Source organism: Rhinolophus sinicus, linkage group LG03 (assembly GCF_036562045.2).
Source record: "Rhinolophus sinicus isolate RSC01 linkage group LG03, ASM3656204v1, whole genome shotgun sequence".
Classification (NCBI taxonomy): Eukaryota; Metazoa; Chordata; class Mammalia; order Chiroptera; family Rhinolophidae; genus Rhinolophus; species Rhinolophus sinicus.
In genome coordinates, this window is record NC_133753.1 from 15,601,920 (window position 1) to 15,627,951 (window position 26,032).

Sequence of the window (26,032 nt, forward strand, 5' to 3'; positions counted from 1 at the left end):
TTTCTGCAAACAAAGCAATATCCACTAATGACTTTTGTGTCCATGTTAGCTTGATATTTTTCTATTTTCCTTTTTTCGTGATCTGCTCAATTAATATTTTCCTTTTCCTAAGCCCCCCTTCCCTTCCCAGCCCACACTATACTCTTTTTCCAGATGTGTGACAACCACCTCTTGGTCTCTAAACAGATTTCAGACTAATTTGTTTAATGGTGATGTGTTCTCTTTTTTGCTGATACTGGAAGATTTTAGAAGTCTAAGGAGACTGCTATGGAAGCCGTTCCATGGTAACTCGAGTTCCAAGTTTGTGAATATATGTCCTGGCAGCTTTGCGAACTCAAGTACTTCCTGGAGTCCAGGGCCAAAATGGGAAATGCAGCTGGGGCAGATGTTCTGGACTTAGAGTTGCTGTCTTGGTTTTAAAAGCTGAGAGATTAGATCATTTAAGGGTCTCTGAACAGCTAGGCCAGGTGAAGAGCTGGGAGGAGCACCCAATAAATGCATTTCCATATACTCAGTGCTCTGGCCTGTTAGGATTACTTTGGCAACAGTTTGCAAAGTGGCAGCATATTTGATACCCCAATAAGTAAAAGAGGAAAAGAAAGGGAAGATGTTGTATTATAGACAACAAATGTACATTAACACTGTCCTCCTGAAATGATGTGTAGGCTTGCAAGATCTCGTTAAGGAAAATGGATTCACTCATAATAAATTATCTAAAAACATCATAACAAAAGTATGGTTTTCAGAAACAGATAGAAAAGAGTATTCATTCCTGTGGTGTTTTCTTTCCAATGGGGTAAGTACCCAGTTCTAATTAACTTTTTCAATTAAACAACATCATCATAAAATGCTGTTGCCTTCCTGAGAGGACTAAACGCTCATGTAGAAAATAATTAGACTCAGACATTTAACATCTATATAAATATTGTTTTCAGCACATTGCTTATTTTTAGCTCTCATTTTCTAAGATAAAATATGTCTTTTCTTGGGGAAAGAAAAAAATGTTGTAGAAGGAGCATCCTTCTATAATCGGGTGTTTGCTTTTTCTTAGCTTTTTAACCACAATTACAAAGTTTATCCAATCGTTGTTTAAATAATTGCACCTGATCAGGTAAGAACACTTTTCTCAATTATCAGTTGAAAACTGTGGCTCTGTGGAAACAATACTTTTAAAAAATGTATAACAAGAACATGCAAAATAGTCAAATAAGCTAATTTTTATTGGGTCTCGTCATTGTGCTGGACGATTAGTTGAGTACAAAGCTCTCTGGGCCAGGAGCAGTAGATCTGGCTTTAGTCCTGATTCTCTTTCTAGCTGTGTGACTCTAAGCAAGTTATATAACTTTCAGTTCCTTGATCGCTTCATCTGTAAAACTAATTTCATTTTATTAGGGTACTTCTAGATCAAAGTTGTAAGTAGCAGAAACCTACTTGGCTGATTTAAAGAGAAAAGAAATGCATTAGAGGGTACAGAGTAAAGGTGGTTCACAAATCCTTGGGGCCAACCACAGACCTGGTCTTAGACATCAAAGAAGCACAAACAACACTGATAATCAGGCTGGGGTGCTGGCCCTCGAAAGATAACATCCCACTGTCTTTGGGCATGGACTCTACCACCTTGCACCGCCGAACCAATCAGAGCTCGCTGCTGAAACCACTATCATTGCTATTCTGGAAACAGTGTAGCTATGGCAGCTGCTACCAAGCTTGTCTGCAAGGATACTGAACAGCCTCTGCTTCCTTGTGTTGCTGGTCTGGCCCGGGCATGTCTGGGTGACAGGACCATAGTGTGTCATGGCTATGCTTCAGCTGCGGGGGGTGGGGGGAGCACAACACAAAGATCTTGTTTTACTTCCTCCAAAAAATAAGAAAGCCCCAAGTAGAAAAAGAGGATTCCAGTACTGCACAGCTAAACATGACACTAAAACAAACATTGCAAATTCTACCATCTTCTAGAATACTCATTATAATTGGGGGGATGGTGTTCCTGAAAAAGTTCTGACGCTTGCCTGCTGTGTTTCTTAGCAGCATCTCATTTCACTTTGATTTATGTCCTGGTTTATAAGATAAATTATGAAGTCAACCTACTTACAATGGGTGACATCATTTCACAGATGACGAGAAGATATTTATAATTCATTACTATATTTCTATAGAATTTTCTTAATCTCAAATTGAGTTTCTCTACGGCATACAGTTTTATTTTGACAATAGGCTCACGGGGTAGCCAGGGCAGGCAGTGTCAGCTACTTCTTATAAGTAAGAAACTGTTACTTGACAAAGATACGCTGATGTTAATCTCAGAGAGCCGGCACCATTAATCTCTGATTGCTCCAACCAGTGTATCAGATATGCCACCTTCACGTTTATTAAAGTGGAATCTCACCTTGTTCATGAGAGTAGCCTGAGGAAGACAGAGAGAAGAGGGCTGAGAATGTAGAAGGATGAGATCTCAGCTGTTATATTCTGTGCTCTAAACCAGAGCTTCTTAGCTTGGGGCACGGCCCTCCATTCTTGGGGGTGGTGAATGGATGCACCGTTAGTTCCCTAGGCTGGTTGAGGACTGAGGCCCTAGGCTCAGGTGGACAAACTGTCCATCCTTTTCTCTATTTTAGTATATGCTCTGGTTTGAAAATGTTTGGAAAGTACTGATCTAAGCAGTCGAGTAGAGATACTCTAATCCATTTGAAAAATGTTGCTCACCCATTTATTCATTCAATGTCTACGTATTAAGGGCTCTGATATTCCAGAGATGGAGCCAGATGCGAAAACATAAAAAGGTGAAAAGATTCAGCTCCTGCCTCTAGCTAGTTGTTGTACACTGGGGAGGCAGGCAAGCGACAGGAAAACTCAGGTCAAATAAGGATGCTCGTAGGGAAAAGTACAAGAGATGTAGGAGCATTCAGAAGGGGCCTTTAGCCATGTTTGGTTGCAGGGACAGCATGGGAGTCCTCTCAGAGCAGATGATTTTTAGCTGAACCCTAAAACAATGGAAGGAATTTTTGAGGCAGTGGGACACGAAGAGAATACTGTATCATATGCAGATTGAGCAGCTGTGCAAAGACCTAGAGACCCTGGAGGCCTCCTTCCTTTTAGGGCATGCAGACACTTCAATACAGCTGGAGACCAGGTTCAAAGTGGGTAGAGCTCAGAGACCAGGCAAGGAAGTGCCAGGTCATGTATGGCCTTCAAGATCATGAAGGGTGTTCCATGCTAAAGCCATAATCTCTAATCCTATAAATATATAGAAGAATAGAAATTTTCTGTTCTGTTTTCAGTACCATTGATGTTAATGGTCTAGAAGTTGACTTAGGTAGTTCCAGTGAGAATAAAACCAATAGCTAACACCTTTTAAGCACTGGCTATGTGGTAAGCACAGTCCCAAGTACTTACAGCTATTGAATAATTTCATCCTCCCAACAACCATATGAGGCATTATCCTCATATTGCAAAGGAGGAAACTGAGACATAAAAATCTTCCCATAGGTTATGAGCAGCTGGAATTTGAGCCCATGTAGTCTACTTTCCAAATCTTTGCTCTTAGAGATAACACTACATTCTCATTACAAAATTCCACTTAAAGACATTTCCATGATTAGAATATGTTTGCTTTATGAGTTCACGTGAATAATGTTATTTTGAATTATTTGGAATTACAAGCACTACAGAAACATTACTCATGCTTCAGAGTCATTAGGCTTACTGCTATTATAATAAACTCATCCAATAATAAAGCATATGTCCTTGTTTTATAAAAAAAGATTGCTTCCTTTATGGCATGTAATCATGCTAAGCTTTAGTTTTTCATCTACGTAAAACCAAAGATTATGTTAAATGAGATGATTTTGGAGCAAGTGACATGTACATAGTCTAGAATGTAATACGTGAAATGGAATCTGACACTGCAAAGTAAGGCATTTGCAACAATCTCACAATGTAAATTGATGAGATTTCTTCTGGGGTTTATTTGCAAAACAATAGAGAATATATTTCTTCCTCAACAGGTGTATCATTTACCCTAACTTTATTTCTTCATTCTTTCATTGGTTCTTTTTATTTAATAAACTTGCTTTGAGCTATTTTGTGTCTGTCACCATCCTGGTTCCTGAGGACACAATGATGAACACTAAAATGTCCCTCTCTTCAGAGGTCTTTCAGTCTCAAGGAAGAGTCAGACAGATATAAACAGAAACTATAATGCAATGTGCTGAACGTACTGACAGTGCAGTGTATAGAGTTTGATGGGAGCCCCAATTAAAGGGGCCTATCCTAAACTAAAGCTTCAACGGGGGAAAAAAAGAAAATCACAGTAAAGGGGATGCCTCCAGATTTTGTCAGAATATGCATCGTTAAAACTTTAGTTCAAGCAGGATAGAATTGGTTACTAGAAGAGCAAGATTCTAACCCCTGCCTTCTGCTAATATATTCCGTTAACCAAGCAAGTTGGTGGAGCTGTTTCTATGTTATTTTCCCCTCTCTGGCCACACTTTCCAGATCTGTTTCCATAATATCTAAAAGCTTGACCAAGTTCAGTCTGGAATTGCAGAAGGCTCTGTGTACCTTTCACAAAGCTGCCTTCCTATGGCTCATCATCCCAGGAATATGGCTCTTCATTAGTTCCCAGCAACTGGTGCGAAGACATTCAGGCCCCAGAATGATGTGCAAAATCCAATACAAATGCTGTCAGCATTTTCCAAAATTACCCTTTGAAAATCATCGTTGGACACATGTCGGAATGAGATTTTTTTTTTCTTTTTTTTGAAATAGAGCTAGCGTTTTCCCATCCAAATGTTCCTTCAGAAGGTTTATAGCTCAATGAGGGCTCCTAAGACAGCACATGTGTTTGGTTTACTATCAGAAATGCTATTTTAGAAACACGTGCAAAGAATTAGAAAGATTATAATAATATCTTCTCATCCTGAGAGTTGTGGAAGTACTATCATTGTATAGCATTTCCAACAGTGATGTTATGGTTGTAAAAGAGCAGTTCTCTACAAGTGGGAGCATTTATATTGAGGAGAGATATTTTGAATAAGTTCCCATTTCACTCTTTCTACTCTGTCACTCATTGTTTCTTAAATTCCAGTTGCTTTCTGACACCTTGGATTCTTCGGGAAGTTTCTTTGTGGCCCTCCTAAAAAGCCAAGTGGATTAGTCTCTATACTTGGTTTATACCTGAGATTCCAAATTGCTCTTCTCTCACCTGCTTTCCCATTAAGGCCCAAATGTCATTCTAGTTTCATCATGAAGCTTCATCTGAGACCCTTGAGACTTGGCTTTATGAGGCTATCCCTATTGGTGGGCTCCATCATGGGGTAGAATAAGTTTTCTGGTCTTCGTCCATCAGGCTTGGTGGAGTTGGGATGTGGGGACTAAAAGACCTCAAATCCCAGAGGCTATAAACAAGAAAAGTTTATTTTGTTCCAATGCTCCTCTGCTGGTGGGCTGGGGACTGGATTCTGTTTTACCTCAACTGAGACTTTGGTTGACAGTGAGGCCACTAGCTGGAACCCTTCCAGTTGCATGGGCAGAGGGAAAGACAGCTCTGGAGAGTCTTGCACTAGCACTTTTATGCTTTATTCAGGAAGGGGCACATGTCACTCTGCTCGCAACCCATTGGCTAGTACTAGACCCATGGTCCCTCCCAACCACCAGGGAGCCAGGAAGTGCAACCCTACTACATGCCCAGAAGGTGGAGAGCCATAAATATTTGGTGAACTGCACTAATGACAACCACAAAGCTCTTCACACTGCGGTTTTATTGAGGGCTTTGGCACTTACTAATGACGTATCTTACTCTGGGCAAGTGGCTTAGCCGTTTAGCTGCTCTGTGCCTCAGCTTCCCCTTCTGTGAAAGGGGAGAATCCTTGATTCTCCGTGGTTTCTGGTAAACAATCATTGACTATAGAACTCATCTCAGAGATCTCATTTGCTGTTAACCTTTGGTCCTAAGTAGTAACCTGAAAGTGTCTTATTTCCTCCTTAAGAACATAAGTTGCTCTGTTGAATTGACCTCTTGTAACATTAAAGAAGAGTTAGAAGTTAACGGTCCACGTTGTCACCAGAATTGGCAAATGAAATTTGACTCTATGATCTTTGCTCACTAAGGCAAGAAAGAAAAATTAGAAGGGGCATGGGTTGACGTCAGCTAGAAACTCATCTTTTTGTCTCAGAAAAAAAAATATTGTCTTGCAAATATCTCATAAAACGTCCCTTACAGTTCAATTTTTGGAAAGAGTATTTCATTTGGTTTATTCTTCTCAATGAAGTAACTATGCATGAATCAATGAATGACGTTGGGTACTATGGATTGGGTAATCATGTTCCAATTTCTGCTCCGTCATTTTTAATTGACACCTTATTTGCCTCCGTTGCTAAAGAACAGATTTACACACTGCTTGTTGTCAGATCGATGAGCGTTACAAGCAATCAGGGTGAAGAGTTACAAAGCCTCCCTGTTATTCTTCCTGAGGCATAAAACAGTCAGTCGGCTTCAAGACAGAGTAGGGTAAATTATTCATTTTAATGTTGTTGACTTAGGCCCACCTGAAGAGATGGCCCTGCCAACCTACAATAAAAGTGGCATTATTAAAGACTGCTCCCATCCTGAATCTTTCTGCAGGTATTCAGGCTTCTGTGTACCACAAGCTGCATCCTTCTCTATGCATCAAAAGAACAGGCCAGGTCATAAATCGCTGTCATTAATTGAAGCTGCTTGCACACTTAGTTTACAATTTCTCATATCCATAATTCAGACAATGTGTATTCTTTCACCAGATGTGAAATTTATTGCACTTCATGGCACCATTTAATATTGAGCTTTAATTTCAATATATTATAATGCTCTCTGCACTAACCCTTGTCTAGCCATCTTTGAACTGTGTATTCAAATATTTTCAACTAGAAGTGAGATTAGTTCAGTCCAATATGAGTGTATTTTGAATCCTGTCTGATTAACCCTATCCCTTTGACTGGTTATTTATTGGCATGTTGATTCAGTTTGGACAAGTAGGCAAAAGTGATAGCATGCTTTTCTCCCCCATCCTAGTGAGAATTGAATTATTGATCCCAGAAGCAAGGGACTGCCCTGGTGCTGTAGAAAACTAGGAATTGTGAGACGTTACGGGACTCGTCTGTAATTCTCAGCTCAGTTTCTTCCTGGCCCCCTATGTACACTTCATAAGCTATTTACAACTACATTTAGTTTTCCAACTCCTCAGGCCATTATGTCTTTGCTATGCTGTTTCCTCTGCTAGGAAAAGCTGTCTCCATGTACTCTTTTCACTAACTCTGAGTCATCAAAGTTGCAAAAATCAGCTCCAGCAATATCCCTTCCAGAAAGCCCTTCTCAGAACTCACTTAGATTTCCCAGTTCCACCTTCTAATAGATGGCTCAGTAGACAGCACCTATCAACAATTTATGTGTCTAGATCCTAGACAACAGTTCCTTTGAATTATTTAACTGTTTACAGACAGTTCCTGGCCATGGCATGCAATTAATAAATATTTGTGTAATGAATGAGTGAATATCATTGAACTATGACTTTAAATACAATACTGACAGGAAATATCAATCGCTTGCACATACGGAACACTTGCTGTGTTCTAGGCACTGCCCTTTGCACTGTATCTGTTGTAACTCACATAAGGTGATAAAATTCCTATGAAATAGACACTGTTATTACCCCATTTCACAGACAAGAAAACTGAGGAACTGAAAGGAAAGTCACATGCTCAATGTCACGCAGCCAGTCAGTGGCAAAGCCAGCATTCAAAGCCAGTCTAGCACCAGCGCTACTAAACGAAACTACCATACTGTTATTTCTCGTAGTGTAAATTTCTAAGGGTCAATTTAAAAAATAAACTGAGAACACAATTCCTCCTTCCTGTACGTGCTTATTCCTAATAGTTGTTCTTTTTAGCTTATACAGAAAGTAAAGCAATAACATGTTTCTGTATTTATTGTAGCTTTAGTAATTTCAGCTTGTAAATTTGCTTTGAAAGCCCTAGTGTTTAAATATTAATCAATGCTATGGAACCTTCTAAGCAAGTGCTGTCAGTGAAAGATCAACATTAGTTACATTTTTACTTCCTGACAAGTTAAAAATAAGCTTATAGTAGCCTTCCTACCTTCTGGAAATATGTTGGCCTCAAAACCCATTGTGTGAGTCAGAAGAAATTTCTTGCACTCAACTTTAAAGTAGAAATGTAAAAATATCAGCAAATAAACAAACAAAAAAATGCTTATCTTCTTTATTAAAGATTTAAAAAAAAATCCTTTAGCTGTTTTCAAATACAAGCGAATTCCCCCATGTTTAGATAAATGTACTTACTGGCTATGACTCAGTAAGACATCTTTATACTGTTGTTCCTGGGAATGTTTTTTTATCTCCTTTTTTGAGAGTTCCAAACTATTATAAAATATATGACCCAAAAGCTTTATTAAATTGTGGAAAGTTTAAAATTTCCACATTTGTTAACAAAATACTTTTAGACACAATACTTTTAACCACAAATGTGCAGTGATGCCCTGTGCTAACAGGATTTATAAAGCTGTTATCCTGTAGTTCACTTTATTAGTTATAAGATTCAGAGTATGTTATTTAAATTTGGATCAGTTAAGTTAATAATATGACTTACTTTATGAAATGAAAGTATTTAGAACAGCACCCATCAAGAGACAGAGTTCAATAAATTGCTGCTGCTGTTGTTATTAGCTTCAGGCAAGGTGATTTCATAAATGGACAAGCATTTGGAGAATGCCAAACATCTCTTTTCAATATGTCAGGTTACCTTCTGTGACTAGAGGTATGTATTAGTTTGTCTGGACTTCCATAACAGAATACCACAGCATGATCTAAACAGCAGAGATTTGTTTTCCCACAGTTCTGGAGGCTGGAAGTCCAAGATCAAGATGACGGTGGGGTTGGTTTCTGGCAAGACCTCTCTTCTGGCTTGCAGGTGGTCACCTGCCTACCGTGTTCTCACATAGTCTTTCCCCGCTCTGTGCACACTCCTGGGGTCCCTTCTTTTTCTTATAAGGACAACAGTTCCATGGAACAAAGGCCTCATCCTTACGACCTCATTTACCTTTCATTACCTCCTTCAAGGTATGATCTTCAAACATGATCACATTGGGGGTTAAGGCTCCAAAATAGGAATTTGGGGGAAGAGCAATTCAATTCATAACAAGGTTAAACTTCATTTGGGGATGCTAATAGAAGTCTAAATGTGAAGTCCTTCACATAAGGCCTGGGTCAAATTACCCCGTCCCCCATTTACCCCACTGGAGGTTTTTAAGAAGTCATCTGATTTCCATTTTAAATAAATGACTTCAGCTCCTGTTTAGAGTTCCACTCATCAATATGCCTTCCGGCCTCCAGCACCGCTTCAACAGAAACTTCCACGGTATTTTCTATGGATTTCATTTTATTTTATTTTTGCTGGGTGGTAGGGAGTTTGATTACTACTTGACACCAGGAAATAAGGGATTCAGACACTGAGGGGAACAGGGAACAGTGGACCATTTGTCTGGGCATGCCATCAGCTTCAAGCATGTCAAGAATGCTGTTGGAATGGCTTTGCCATCCCTGGAATGGTTGTCGGGCCACACATCAGTCCTTCCTTTGGGTAAGTGTGAAATTCCTAAGGTTTTAAAAATAACAGAATGATATAATAGGCTCTCATTCTAACAAATTGAATCTCAAACACAATTACAATAAAGAAGATTTGTGTAATGATGACTTTTAAAATTGAGACTAAAGTGTCTTAGACCACAAAGCGATAATGGCTAATTCCACAATGTACGCAGAACTATCCATTTGTCAGTGAAATCCTACCTCGGATGCTTAGATCCTTATCATCCTTTGTATAACTGCCCAGGGTCTCTGTTTAGTTATGATGCCAATTTGTTGTATTAACAACTCGTCACAGAAAACGAACACTGTGCTGATTTTCTGAAAGTCTGCAAGTAAAAACTGAATTACGGTTAACTCTTTATAGTAATCCACTTTAGAAAACCTGTATTTCCCTTCCCAAATCTGCTAATATTCAAAATAATTTCCATTATGACCATGTGTTTATGTAAAACCTCAAATTAAACTATCATTTTATTTTATTCATTATGGCTAGAGATTCTATTTTTATTTTAAGTACTGTTACGGTCTGCATTAACTAAGTAGTGGTATCTTACAGCCACTAGTTTTGCAGGTAAATGAGACAAAGCATTAATTATCAATTATCTGTCATCTATAGGAAGTCCCTGGCTGACCACATTTTCATAAATACTGAAGAAGAGCTCTATTGAAATAATACTTTTGGATCAATATTGTAAAGCAAAGTAAAGATATTAAAGGTAGAGCTACATAGTTAATAATGAATAGAGGTCACAATGCGTAGAAATCTAATTAATGCTAACACAGTGCATGAGTATTGTTATTGGTTGCTGGTTTTTAACAGTGTTTATAGCCTAGCTTTTTACAGCGTGGCTTCTTTGTTTTTCCTTTCTTTTCCAGATCTGACAGACCCAAGTAAGTAGCACAGTAGTAGTGCCAGAAAGATCATCATCCAGCACCTTTCTAGTAGCTGAGTTTTCTGGCTGAGCCCAGGGAAACTGAACCTACATTTGTCTGTAAGTAAAGATGAGAAGGCCATTGGGAGAAGGAATTGAGTGTGAGAAAATTCAAGCCAATGCCAGTGTGATTCTGGCCAGGGGCAGTTTCGTCTCTCACTATGGAGTCAGTTGTTCTGTATCACTCACATTTAAATGACAACAAACCTAGCAGGACCTGTGAACTTCTGTGGTTGTTGCCAGTGTGCTTTCTGGTCTGCTGTGCCATTTCCTACCTCTACCCATAACTGGGACTTTATTCCAGCCCCTACCTTAAAGTTTCCTTTTTCCCAGGAATCACTTACCTTCCCAGGATTTGGAATAGTTGTTTTATGACACAATAGCTGGAAAAAATGCATAAGCTGTATGATGATGATCTTTGAGAGAGGAGGAAAGAAAAAAGAGGAATGACGAAGCAAGGGGATTGTCTAGCTTTGGAAAGCCATCACCAGTTAGTAATTGCTAGAGAATGACTCAGCGGTCTGGCTCTAACTTTCAGACAGATTTAGGTGAACTGGAGACAGATCAACACTAAGGCTTATTCACGCACAGGCATGGCTGGATCAGCCAAATCCCATCAGGACAAAGGAAGGGCAAATACCTGTGATTGTGTCAGGCAAATCCTACTTTTACCCTTTGGAATGCTATTACTTTAAACTTCCGACGAAAAGCTAAGACTGTCCGGTTGTACTCAAGCACATAAGACTAAAAAACTAAAATGCACTTCTTTTAACTACGTATTTTGTACACATTTATTTGAGTTTATTTCATTCATTTACTAAATGCCTGCCGTGTGACAGGTGCCAAGCAAGGCATTTACTGACGAGTTAGGAACATTCATAGTCATTTTGTAGATGAGCAAGGAGAAGCCTAGAAAAGTTGACTGATTTTCTCTGAGCCACACTGCGGTTTTGCGCTAAAGAAAATATCAACCTTAGTATAGTATCTGTACATTTCCCATTAAATTCTTACTTCACCTTTTTTTTTTTTTTCATTTTGACTATATATTATTTGATAATATTCAACAGCATTGGTTACCTTGCACATTTTAGGTATCATTCATACAGCTCCAGTGTCTGAGGCTGAGAATAACACATGCTTCATTCAAATACCAGGGAAGAGGAATGGAAGCCGACTGTCTGTGATGAGACCACTGAGCCTTGCATCCATCATGAAAACACTGACCCTTAGTCTCCTCTCCTGTCACACAAGACAATTACATGTCTTTACTGCCTCTTTAAATCGATAGTTCGGCATTCTCTTATTTGTAACAAAAAGTTTCTAATTGCTAGACTGAAATAATAAAGATAGTACAATGATAGGAGCAAGTGAAATGAAAGTTTAAACAAGTCTTCCCAAAATAAACCCACACTGAACATATTCTAGTAAGTGAGACCCAGGCATGAAGAGGCTGTGTTTTGGATTTACATAATGTGGTTTACTACCAGAAATGCTAGGGGACTCATTACAAAATTGTTCACTTTCAAACACGATGTCAACTTCAGGAGCAGTAGAAACAGTGTTGTAAAGTATCAACGGTGGAGGCGTCATGGACGGAAGATTCTGTCAGTGAGCATATGTTATAACTCAGGCTGTGCCTAGGAGGGCATCCCATGATATGACTGGCTTGAGATTCTAATGTTCCACTTTGGAAAAAGTGGTGTGGGCCGAAATTCCATTGCATTTGGTGTATCAGGGATAGTGTGTAGTCTGTTTTCAAGGATACCAGCATAAATATTAGGGTTGCTCCATCAAGAGTCTATATGGAGTGCAAAATAAGATGTGACACTCTATACAATCCTGTCTATTGCTACTCATGAGAGCTAAAATTCGTTAAGCGCTTATTATTTTCCAAGCACTGTGCTAAATCTTTTTGATGTGTTCTCCTGTTAGAGCCTCACACTTTGGTGTGATAGGACTTTTATGGTCCCCTTTATGTATATGAGTATGAAGAACTATGGCTTGAAGTTGTGAAACAACTGGCCTAATACTATCGCACTAGTAAGTAAAAGTCAGCCAGGATTTGGGAATGGGCGGGTGACTTCACTTCGTTGTTCTGTTGTCAGCTGTAACTACTGTACTACTTACGAGCATTTTTATATTGCTTGTACACCAAGCAGATTGTTTCCTTGCTGATGTGTTGTTATATGTTTTTGTCAATGTTGCCAAAACCTGAAGACCCGGGATGCCTTATAATTGAAAGGAGGTAGAGAACACCTTAATCATGATTGAGATGGGAGGCAAGACAGAATTAGAGGGAGGTAGGGGCATTGCACGGAACAGCTGAGTTTTTGCTTTGGTCTTTTCCCCACATGCTATCATGAGCACATGTGCAAGCTTGGGCTAAAAGGAAAAGGGATTAAGAAGAGAAACCAAGTCGGCCCTTCTCCTTGGCATCTGGCGTATCATCATGAACATTTGGTCAAATGAAATATTTAGGATCAGATAAAGCCACGTTTAAATTCCATTCTACCGTTTTGTTGCTAAGTCTTGGTTTTCTTATCCAAAATGCTTGATAATAATGTCTACTTCTTACTGTCACTGAGGGAAGTTATGTATGTTTGTGTTTGTCTATTTATCAAACAAAATGTTGGCACAGAGATAAAACAATAAACAATAGTTATTATATATATATATATATACATACATATATATATATACACATATATATGTATATTAGTTGTAATAATACAAGTTTGCTATTAGGTATTCATAGTTATTATTACCTTGCTATTTGCTAATTTATTGCCTCATCTGACTTTCCAGTCTCATCTGTATGTTCTGAATCTGAGTGACCCCTCTAGGAGTTCAGTGATTTTTCTTCCTTCATATCCAACTGAGTGGATTTATTAACTGCATCATCATTATTTGAATTGAAAAATAAATATATTTTAATCAGAGTGCATCTAAGGCAAACCAATTCATGTATTTAGCATGTTATTATTTCCCATTAAATATTACCATCTTTGCTCAAATTGTGGTGTAGATAAAAGGCTATGATGTTTATATAAAGCAGTGCTTTATGGTCCTTGAAGAATTAAGGAATTCTTTAAACCCTTCTGGTTTTCCTGATTGTTACAGGTGACATAGGAAAATACTGGTTAGGTATTAGTTTTAATATAATATACTTATATAGAAAGGGTTCGACCAAATAATAGTTAAGGGAACTTTTATCTTGAAATAAATGATGTTAATCAATTTGGATTACCGTTCATGTTTCATGATGGTCCCCTTCTCATTAGATGCCTTGACAATTAAAAAAGACAACACATAAGTCGCATTTAGCACAGAACCTAGCATACAATGAACACCATTAAATGTTAGCAATTACTGCTATTGTTTCTCTGTTGTACAACTACAACTACAGCTTTGTGAACAATAATAACAATATGTGGTGGGCAAATTAATACAGGTTATTTTCCTTCTGTACCAGTTTTTAAGCTACTGTCTTTCTCAAGTCCAAACCTATCCAGCTAGATTTTACTTTGTGATCCTGAAGAGAATTACATTTCTCCTTTACCCCCTAGCTTCTGTTAGGCTCTGCCAATAGGGGGTCCAACAGGGAAATTGGAAGGCAGGGAAAGGCAGAAGGGACATGCTCTTATCTGTTGTTTATCAGGATCACCCTTGAAACAACTCTTTCCACTGGCATTGACAGTAGATCCAATCGCTGCAATAGGTCCTACTTAATAGTTTTTCTCATACCCTAGAAGCAGTCCCTCAGAGCCTCCTCAGTTATACCAGTGCCAGCTAATCTAGGTCCTGAATTCAGGCGGTCCCTCCTCCAAGCTCCAGATCTTCCAAGCAGGGCGCTCTCTGCAGAGCTCTGGGTTTAAACTCCGCAGGACCCACCCCTAAGCTTCTACATTTTAATAATACCGGCCGCTTCCATTTGTTCCCTGAACATAGGGGTGATAGTTGTTTCCCCAGTGATTACTTTTAGGTATCCACAGTGTCCCTCTTTTGTCTTTCATGTCTGTGATACCTGGTTAATTTCTCTGTTAAAATGATTAGTGAAGTTTCTCTTGATGGATGAGCTATTTCATGTCCCTGATAGCAAGCACTGTATTGTGTAGGCTGGCCAAGTCTTTTACTATGTGCAAGCTAATTCTGAATGTTACTCTATAAGGTTATAGAATGTCAGAGTATTTAAAAATTAGATCTGTTTTCTCTAATAATTGTGAATGTGCAAGTTTTCAGTTTAAGATCTCATAAGTTGTCTACCACTTAGAACCTTACAATGTAAAGAAAGTTCTCTCAGGTGTACAATGCCCAAGAATATTCTTAGGGTAAAATAGCTGTACTCTAACTTAAAATTTGTCAAGAAAATAAAGGTTTTGTTTTGCTTTCCCAGAAAAGATGTCACTTAAAGTTTAATATGTAATTTCTAAATGATCCTGTTGGTGAATTGGGGTCCTTTCTGTTATGTTTCCTAGTTTTATTTGCACATTGTTTGGAGATTATTTTTCTCTCTCACTTCACCACTTCCCAGCCCGGTTTAATTTGTAGTCACAGATTTTTTTCTTTTTTAAGTATATTCCTGCTATGGGGTCTTTGTGTTGTTAGAAACTAAAGACTTAATGCTAATCTGGCAACTGTAACAAAAGTAATGATTTTAGCATTACAAATAAAAGCATAGCAAATGTTGAAAAACATTAGGGAGGGAAAAGCGAGCCAAAAGCTACCCATGTGAAGAATGACTCGTCTTAACGCAATCAAATGGGGTTCTCTTCTCATAAAATTCAAATAAAACCTAATCCCACAAGAAGTTAAGACTACCCTGTGTACGCACTAATTAATTCATACTTGGATAACTTACATACAGAATTAGTCAGAAAAAAACAAATCTCTCAAGTTGAGCCAACTACAAGATGGAAATGAACTCTTCATGTGTCAGGGGTAAAAATAAATTAGGGATAGGCTGGAACTTTTCACTTAATGTAATCACTTGAGATGTGAATCTAATGGATAAATATTTGCACAATATTTATTACTAAATCTGGTGGAAAATACCGATGTTTATTGAGGGAAATAAAAGCTGTAATATCAATTATTTTGGTTAAAAAATACATTTACACTCAGGTGGGAACTAAATAAGTACAATTATAATGGGAACCAGAAATTCTTTCTTATTTGATATCCCAATTTTAATTCAGAGTAGAGCCAAACAAAATTAATTACAACTACTTGGCAGAATATGTACAGTCACATTCTGTACTTCTTTCTTTATTTGATCTCTGTCCATATATAACTCTATCTAGAAGCCTAATATACTACTTTTCTTCTGTAGACACTATAAAGAATTACTATTACTTGGCTTTTTCCTAAATACTTTCATGGAATGTTTGAGTTTACTAGTTAAATTTATGGTGTAGCCCTCAAAATCATTTACCATGTGCTAAAATTATTAGTATACTTCTATGTTTCCTAGAATAGATTAGGACATTCACTGAGATTCACTGAGATTCATAATTACCCTATTATTTTTTTTAAATTTATTATATATTTGTTAGGGAAGAAGTATGTTCAAGTGAAAATACAGAGTTTTGGGATTAAAATCTGGGATCAAGTCTTATCTCCCACAAACAAAAGTGCATAGCAGAATTCTGGGTCTCAAAGTAGATGATTCTCTAGAACAGAATCTCTATGAGGGTAGATATCTTACTCTCAGTCTCTCACAAGAGCCTAGAATGGTCCCTGGTGCGTAGTAGGTGCTTGACAGAGAGTTATTGAATGACAGCATAATGGCTGTAAACCTGCACTGTGAACTGTAAAGATATATGAAAATATTATTTTCTACTAATATACTATGATCAAATTGGTTATTGAGTGTTATTGAAGCAAGATAGATAATCCCTACCTTTCTTATAAAATAAATCCTACCTTGGATTTGCACCCTGCTAAGATATATGAACGTTATGATACAAGGGAGAATTTGTTGAGGCATGGAAGCAGGATTTTTCCAGACTAAATCATATTAAAGTACAAAAGGGGAGTAGAGTGTGTTTGTCCGTGTCTCTGCGTATAGGCACATGTGTTTATGAGTGTGTTTGTGAGTGTGCATTGCTACTATTTTAGTCTTAAGGCTCTTAGACAAATGTGAGACACTAGTCTGTGAGACGATTAGAACTGTAGGACCAACAAAATATATAGAATAGGACTTTGCCAAGTCTTAATTCAGCACTTTCCAAGACCACCTATCACTGAAAGTTTAAAGTAAAGGAAGAAAACAAAAAAGGTTTGTGCAGTAAGTAGAATCACTTTCTACAAATCCTGAGATGATAAAACAAATTGCAAAATGAATTCACTTAGTCTTCTGTTTTTATGGCTTGGATTTAACTGAGTCTTCCATCTTCTTAATTTTCTACAGGAGACATTCGGTATTTTGGGAACACCAAACTGCTCCTAAGTCTAAGAATCCTGCTTTGTACATTTTGCAAAAGACTATATATTTCGTAAGTCTACAAATGGGAGGTATTTCTTCCTTTATTTGATCTCTCTCCATATATAAGCCTAATATACTCCTTTTCCTCAAGTAGGTAGGTAGCCATGAGTGAGGAACTCTTCAGAGTTAGAGCATTCTGGAGACAGACTTAACTCTTTCCTCTTAGCTGGTCTTATTTTAGGAAAGTGAATCAAGAAGGAGAGAGCTGGAAAGATTTGGGATTCAAGTGTGCTCAAGGATAGGTTCTAGGATGGACTGAACCAGCAACATATATAACCCTACATGTTATAGATTCAGGGGAGCTTATTGGGTGGTGTTATAAAGGTCCTTTCATATTATAACCTGCCTTACTGGCCCTGACGCAAAATGGCCATTAAGACCCAAAGTACACATTAAATTCATTCCTGCATTGTCCTGTTCTCTGAGTGCCCAGCAGACTCTCAAAGAGTCTAACTTACCTTGTGAAAGGGACTCAGTCCCTGAGAACATGAGATTAGTCGGCCTCAAGGAAATGTACCAAAGGTCTAATTGGTGGTAGAGGTTAAGAGAGTAAAATAATACAATTTGTGACGCAGGACATTGTTTGCTAGTTTGATCCCAGGTATTGGTAACAAGTTAATTAATCAAGTATGCTCTAGACCATGCTCTCTAAAGGTAGAACATTTTATACAAGAAAATTCAACACAAAACAGAGCTAATTAAAAAAAAAAATCACACCTTTTTCTTCCCATCCACTCTTACACTCTGTCTTTTAATTTCTGGATTTCTGAGAGTATGAAGGATTCAGAAGCACATGGAAATCAGAAGTGGGGGTCACTTGCTAAAGTTTTGGAACCCTGGCACTCTAGAGCTTCTTGATTCTCAATGTGTATTGAGAGGACCACTTGCATTTGTATTGTCTTAGTCCTTTTGGACTGCTGTAACAAAACACCACAGACCGGGTGGCTTATAAAAACCCAAAATTTCTTTCTCACAGTTCTGGAGCCTGGGGAGTCCAAGATCAAGGCCCCAGCATGGCTGAATTCTAATGCAACGTAAGCACCTCCCCCCAAAGCCCAACCTCCTAATACTATCATATAAGAGTTAGGGTTTCACAAACATTCAGACCTTAGTAGGCGTCAGGTGGTGTTTGAACTAATTCAGATTCCTGGCCCCCAACACATTCTGCTATAATTTGAATTTTGGGGGGTTGGACTTTGGACTCTCCATTTGAAACAAATACCCTGGTAATATGTTCATTTACATTCGGGGACCACTACTGAACTATCTATTGCCCTTAAAGCCATGGCAGTAAATAAGAGAAAATCTGTTGCTTCTTTAGCTCCCAGATATTCAGTTCCTTGGATGTAATAATAGACATATGTTATCTTATCCTTTTTCTCTCTCTCCTTTTTTTAACTATCTCCCCTTGTGATTTGAATCAGCATCCTTGGCCATGCTCTTTCAACAAACTCACAGTGTCATGCAGTCATTTGTTAATTCATACACATAACTCATAACATGAGGCTTAAAGATAATTTAAAGATGACAAAGTCTGCTATTCTAATTGCCTGAAATAAAGAAAAAAGGTCTAAAAACTGAGTAGGAACACTCACTATACTTGTTGTTTTCTGGGTTCATTTAGTTATAAGGAAAATAAATACGTTCAAATGAGCTCAAGTCATGAAAAGGTACCAGGTAGCAAGGAAATGGGGAACATCATAGAATCCAAAAGCAGGAGGTAGAACCAGGCTTCTTGCATCTGGAAAATGAACAGCCAAGCAATTTCATCATTTTCCGGCTCTTCTTTTATTTCCTCCTTTCTTCCTATCCTCCTTCCTCCTTCCCTCTTTCCTTCTTTCCTTTTTTTCCCTTAAACAAAGGAAATCCTTTGTTGGAATCCCTATTATGCTCCAGGAGCCAGGGATACACCAGTGGAAAAAAAGCACAATAATCACTTCTTTTATGGATTCTATAATCTCTCGTGTCTCTCTCGGTCTCTGTCTCTCTCTGTCTCTCTCTCTGTCTCTCTCTGTCTCTCTCTCTGTCTCTGTGTGTGTGTGTGTATGTAAACAGTCCGTAAATAAATAAACATGTATAGTATGTAGTATGGTGGCTACTGATAATGTAGAGAAAAATAAGACAAGGAAAAAAGCAGGGGAGTCAGGAGATGCAGTTGTGAATAGAGTGGATGTTAATTACTGTCTGGCCCCTTGATTTTCCTGTCATGGTCTCTGTGTCTGTTAGCATTTGCTTGCCCCCCCCCCCCCATATCTTTGTGTCTCCTTTCACATCCCCTCCCCTCAACTCCAGCTGTGTCCATGTGTCCTCCTATAGACTCATCTTGTGTCTACTTGGTCCAGTTCCACATGATCTTTTAACTCAAGTGCCTATTGCTAACTACAGTACACAACCCTGAGAGGCTCTGACAGCTTCAGTTGGACTCTATCTGGACAAAGCCCTTCTTACATTGGCATCTGTCCATAGGATACTGTTCAGCCAATAGACAGATTCTCCCTTGGCTACGTATTTTTACTTCATCATGTGAATTATCTACTGAGCCTTGGAGGACCTCCATACAGAGTCCTCTACTTTAGATATACACTCTCTTTTGCTCTGTGTGAAATTTATTGTTTGGAGATGTGGATCAAAGATAAGAACCTAGTTCCCTCTTTCTTGGAGGGGAACAAGATAAGTAGGCAAGAATCAAATGTTCTTTTTGGTAGGCAAAGATTTGTAGAGGGGAAGAAACATAAAAGGAGAGTATTTTGAAACATTAGTGTATGGTATTTCCTTGAATACCCTTTAATTTAGGGTATATATATTTAGCAGAAATACCAAAAGAACAAAAATGATCAAAACTCAGGTTTTTTGATTTTCAAAATAGACTTTTAATACTTACTGTAGAGATAACAGTTAAAGGAAAATTTCATTTTTTGTTTGAAAGTCTCAAGATTTTGAATATCAAAAGCCATGGGTACAATTGATTTGGGTGTTAAGAAATTATACTGGAGGTAAATGTTCTCTCTGTGTTTTTGTGATTACAGAAGAGATAAATCTATTTGGGTTGGGAGAGAAGAGTCAGTGAAGAGAGTAGTAAAATGAGATGGTTGTGGGGCTATTTGAGAAAAGGTTCTGAATCCTGCTACATTCTCCCTCTATGGACCACATCTCAGAGGCCTGGTGAGGAGCTGAAACCAACAGATCATCTAAGAACCAGTGCCTTACTTCCCTGGATGGAATGTGGGAAGTGAAAGCCTGTAAACTCCACTTTCCCCAGCTCCTATCATATCACAGTGATGGGGTAGTAGTAGAATAGAAAATGTGGCCTCTTCAATCAAAGCAGAAAGCTCAATCTAGGTAGAAAATGGTCCCCATGTTTCCATTTACTACAAGATTGAACAGAGGAACATCTAGAGGTTTCTTGTGGATTCCTCCCATGCTAAGGGATGTGAAAGTAGAGAAATGGCCAAAGGAGCTGAAGATACGTCGTGGTAGTGATGCCAGCAACACAGGTAGGGCTCTAAGACGGTAATCAGTGATGCCATGGGAAATCGGATGCCTTGCTGGGGCGAGATGAGAAGTGCTCAGACTGGAAAGCAGACGGGATGATACACACCTTTGTAGGTACTGGATTATATAGGTGAACCTGGAGACAGGACCTAGACACTGAGTAAAATCCACAGAAATGAGCACAGGAACAAAATATAGAGTTAACTGAGTTTACCAAGAACTGACAATGTTAGAATGTTTGATAACAAGAGAAGTGAAAGTTCCAGAAAAAAATATGGTAGGAAAAAAAAATGTTGTATTCTTGGCACACCTGAGCTGTGGCCTGGGAGTTTCATGCCCGACACACACATCTGATTTGACACCAGCTTCACTTTAAAAAGAAAGCATTTGCTATCGTGATTCATCACATTTCTCTGACAAATTGTACATGTTTGGTAATCTCCTTCACATGGCTCCAATGTGACTAAAAGCATGGTGACTCAGGAAAACCCACATTTCTTTTAACCTTGATTATTTTTGAAAAATTTTTTTTGTAAAATAATTCTGATTACATATCACAAGTTATTGTAAACAGCTGTTTTACTCCCTTAGCCTCTGAACCTTCAGTGCTTATTCCCACATTACCTTTGATTCATACATCTATCATTTAGTCTGATGAGCTCTTCAGTGATTGAAAAAAATGCTTGCTCTTTCTGCTTTCCATGCCATCTCTCCTCATTCTGATTTAGTTTTAGTTTTGATACAGCTAGAATATACCTGCCTGACAAGATTCATGAGCTAGCTACTTTACATTAAAATTTTAAAATGCTGAGTACATGTTCAAACTCTATAATAAGCCTTTAAACATTCCATCCTCACCCCCTTCCACCAAACTCACAAAAGCGGGCAGAGAGAGAACTGTGCCCATTTTTCCGTAATTATGTCCAGACAAGACCTTGCATGGCCAGCAGGATACAATGAGAATGGGAAACAAATGGATTCCAAGTTTCTAAAGCATAGTATACAAAGCTTGGAAAGGGAAAGAAAGAGTGTGCTCCATCCCTGTCCTTTCTCCCTTTCAGTCCTGCCAGACATTTCCTTTGTTCTATTTTCTATCTCACTGAGATTAAAGTGCTGATAGTCCCCTTTTTGAAAATGATGTCACTTTTTTTTCCTTCTTGCTTTGGCAGAGAGCAAGTTCGTTACAAATCTGTGTGACGGATGGCTTTGAAGAGATAAGGCAGAGGGGGGAAAACACATTTGGGGAAGGTATGAAACTCAAGAGACAGGTTGACTATTAAGCTGGCAGTAAGAGAGTTGATGAAGGGTAAGGAGAAACAGAGGCTGGATTTAAATATCTCTTCCATATTTGAATATCTCTTCCATATTCTCTTTTACATCCACTAAACAAATATTTTTATTGCCTTGATAGTTTTATCCTAAAGCAATCCCGTGAGCCAAAATTCATTTTGTGCTTTTCCTGACAAGATCCATGCACTTTTGATGACACTATTTCAGGCAGGTCATCGGGGATGTATTTGATGTACAAGGTGGGAAAACATTTCCTTTTGCAGTTAGAAAAAAGAAAACATTTGGTGCTGAATCAGATTTACTAGACTGGCTGGCCATTGGACTACGTGGCAGTTTATGTAAGAAGCATTTCAGATGTGAAACCAGGTTCAAAGCATAATACAGATTCTGATGCCATTTATGTTGTATAAAATGATCAGTGACATGCAGGGCGTGGGAATTTAAGGATCTTCTTTTATCCTCATGCCCAATCATACTGCAGGCATGGGCATACAAGTGGTTGGTTGCAAAGGCTAATTTGTTAAGGTGATTGGCATCTAGGAATTAAACACACACGTACACACACACAAACACAGAGCCTTTAATGCTGATAGCATCTTGCATAAACAAGCACGTCACCTTTATATCTCTAACTGGATTTCAGCTGTGAAAAAAATCCTCCTCTTTCCCATGGATGGATATTCCTGAACAGATCAAAATACTTTTTAAGAATGTGTTTCTGGGTGAGGGATGGAGGTGGGAATTTACAGAGAAGTGAGTAATGGATAATGAGATGGAGAAGGGACCACTGAGACAAATGCTTGCCAGACTGGAGCATATATGACAAGACGTAATTCCTTCTTTCTCTTCTTTTGTGGATCTTCTGTTCCCCCTGTCACTATCACTCACCTCCAGCCTTCACTTTTAAGTAATAATAGAAATATTTATTACATCGTGCATGTCTGTGGAGGATGGAATGTATGTGGCAGATGTGTTTTCCATTCTCTATCCCTCATGCCTGCAACATATTACATATCAATAATAACATTTAATTTTTTTCTTCTTTTTCTTTTTTTAGTTTCCCATCAGGCTTGAAGAAACCCTGCTTAAAAGCAGATGCAGTGTTGTTATTCCATTGTTCACATCTCCTCCCCATGCTCTCCAGTGGCTCCCCATTGCTTGCAGGACAAAATCCCAGATACCTATGCTTCCACCTTTTAGTTTCTTCCAACCTCTCTCTCTTGTTTCTTGACAGCATTTCCATTCAATGTTTACTTGAGTCATAATGAATATCTGGTGCCTGAATGCACTTGGCTCTTTCGTTCCTTTGTTTGTCCTTTTTCCTCTGACTGGGTTGCCCTCTTGGGTCTTCCACATCTAAAGAGCACCTCCATTTCCCTCCAGTGTGAACTTTTCTGTGAAGTCCGCCATTTCCACAGGAGAAACTGATCACACCCTGCTTCCGGCCACACCTTACTTTCTACTTATACTTTGAGTTTAGCACCTTTACTCTGTTATTTTTAAATGTATATGTCATGATCCAGGTGGTAGGCTAGACCGAGCAACTATAAACATGTCTGGTCAAAAGTGAGGGCTCACGTTATGAATGTCTGGTGAATAAGCCGAATAAGACAACAGGATGCTTGAATGCAGGCAAAAAGATGTCAGGACTGTATGCCTTCTTTCTTCATTTCTTAGTTAAAGTTTATCCTTAGAAAATACAAGCCTGAGGAGGCTTTGAATTAGTAAAAAATTAATACAAGTAAAAAGACCCAGTTTTTACCAAAGACCCAGATAGGAAAGTATTGTGGAATGCCATGATTCGTACTATAATTGAACATCTCAATGCCTAATAATTTCTGTTACGGTTTATTGTTCACGAACACTATTGTTCGTGGTGTGTGAACAACTTTCCCTCAGAGCTCTCTGCCCTAACTCTCTGATTCTGTTGGAAAGCACAAATAAAATATGTTACAGCAGAGCAAAAGTGGTCATTAAAATGTCTGCAATGTATCCAGATACATGTATCTTTTCAGATTTGGAAATGACTACTTTCTTGATGTTCCAGAAAAACCTCATCAGACTTTTGAGTCTCTTTTTTCTTTGTTTGATTGATTTTTGCTTTGTTTTTCCAGTAACGGATAGAGCGGCTGAGTCCATTTTGAGCCTGAAGCTGATGGTGGTTGAAAGTGAGTGCTCCAATGAAGCCGGTGACGCCCTGGGGCAGGCATCTTGTGCAGAGCTGAACCTCCTCTGGGATCCGATGTGGATGCTGGGAACCATGTAAGCATCTATCCACAGCCATATCCATATCCGTATCCATATCAATATCTATGTCTATCTTCATCTATCTATCTATAGGCGCTGACACCGGGGGACGAACCACAGATATTTTTATATTTCATGTTTTTCTCATTCACTCGAGCACTTTGCTTGTCGACATGTTTTAGGACTTTCTGACTCTCAGCTCGTCTTATATTAGTGCCAAGACCAATGCACCAATGGCTGGTATCACATGTGGAATTCCAGAACTCAAGGTCTCCCTAAAGTCTTTGAAATTAAAGGGGTAATGGGAATCTTCAGAATGCCGCTGAAGCAATGATACTTATTTGGTGATCCCAGTTCCAGAATAATTTAAGCAGTTAGTATAAGCAATATATTTTTACAGGTAGTGCCTCCTTACCTAGAAGCGTCTGGAGTGGTAGATGGTATCAGAATTTTCCTTTGAGGCCTAGGAAATGATTTCAGAGTGTAGAAGTAAAGTGGACAAGTGTTCAGAGGTAGGAAGTACAGAATGCAATTCCAGCCACGATCCTGCTTCCATGCTACTCCACTCCATCAAACAACCTTTGATAAATGGCTCTCAGAAAGTTTAGGCAAGCCTAATACTGGCAATGACATTGCCCTATTAAGAATAGCAAAGCATTGGCTAACAGATGGCTGACTGGATTTCTAAGTGCTTTGTCAGAACTCACACTAGCCTCCCCAGTTTTCCACCTGTAGCACCATCCCAGAGACGTGCATACCTGATTTAAAGGAAATTAATTAGGTACTCAAGCACTTCTTCCATTTCATTACCTTAGAAAAGGAAAAACAAGAAAAAAACAAGAAAAAAAAAAAACCATTTCAAGGGTTTATTTAACAATCAAACAGGTATTATTGGTAGATAAAAAAATAAATAAATAAAAAAACTCCATATACTCTTAGCTCTCAGAAAATTTTTTGGGAAATCTGCTGTCTCTTTTGTCTGGTTTCACCAAGTTGCAAAACAGATCCAGACAAAAGGCTTCAAGTACAAGTTGTTTATTTGGGATGTGGTCCCTGGAAATACTGAGGAAGTGGAACAGGCAAGGGAAGGCCAGGAAAAACAAAGAAAATGTATGTTACAAAGCAAGTTCCCAATGAGACAGATTGCAATTTCGTCCTGACGGACTTCTCTGGGAGCCAGCGCACCATGTGAAGCTCAGAATCATCCCACCCAAGAGTGAGGCAGCTGGGCGTTTGATACCAACGTGCCAGTCACTGGCCAAGGACTACTCCTGGGCACTTTCCTGGTTCTTCTACAGGCAGAGTGGGCTCTTACGGCCAGAGAAGAGTCACAGACACTGAAAGTTGGAAATGAGCCCTGCAGGCACTGCCATGGTAAGACCCAGGGGCACGTGGGTCTGGCTTGAACAGCCTGGGTTTCATCTGCTAGCAACATGCATTCATGCATTCAGTCAGGAATGATGCGAGTTTTTTAAAATAGTAATCTTTGCTGTGATGATGAGTGAACCCCCCACGCCCGGGGGAGAAGGCATAAAGCATATTCCCAGCACAGCTTCCAGCAACATCAACAGCAATGCCAGCACCATCACCATCACCTTTTAAGTAGTTCATGATGGTCCAAGAGTGCTACTAACAAACCAACTGTGAAGTACTGTGGACGGCACCTTCATCAATGGCCAACACCCAACAAGCAGAAGCAACCATAGTATAACACTCTTAGAAATTCATCGATTATAATGAAACTGTTGTAGTTTTATGATTCATGTTGTTGAATATAAAATAGGTTTTCAACTCATATTTGTGGAATAAATTATTATTTATTGTGGAATAAATTATTATTTATATAACTTACTGTTATTATTATTACTTACTATGATTATGAACTCTCTGGTGGAATCGCACTATGCAGCTTTTGTTCTAGAAAGCATGAATGTACTCCTTAGGCCAAG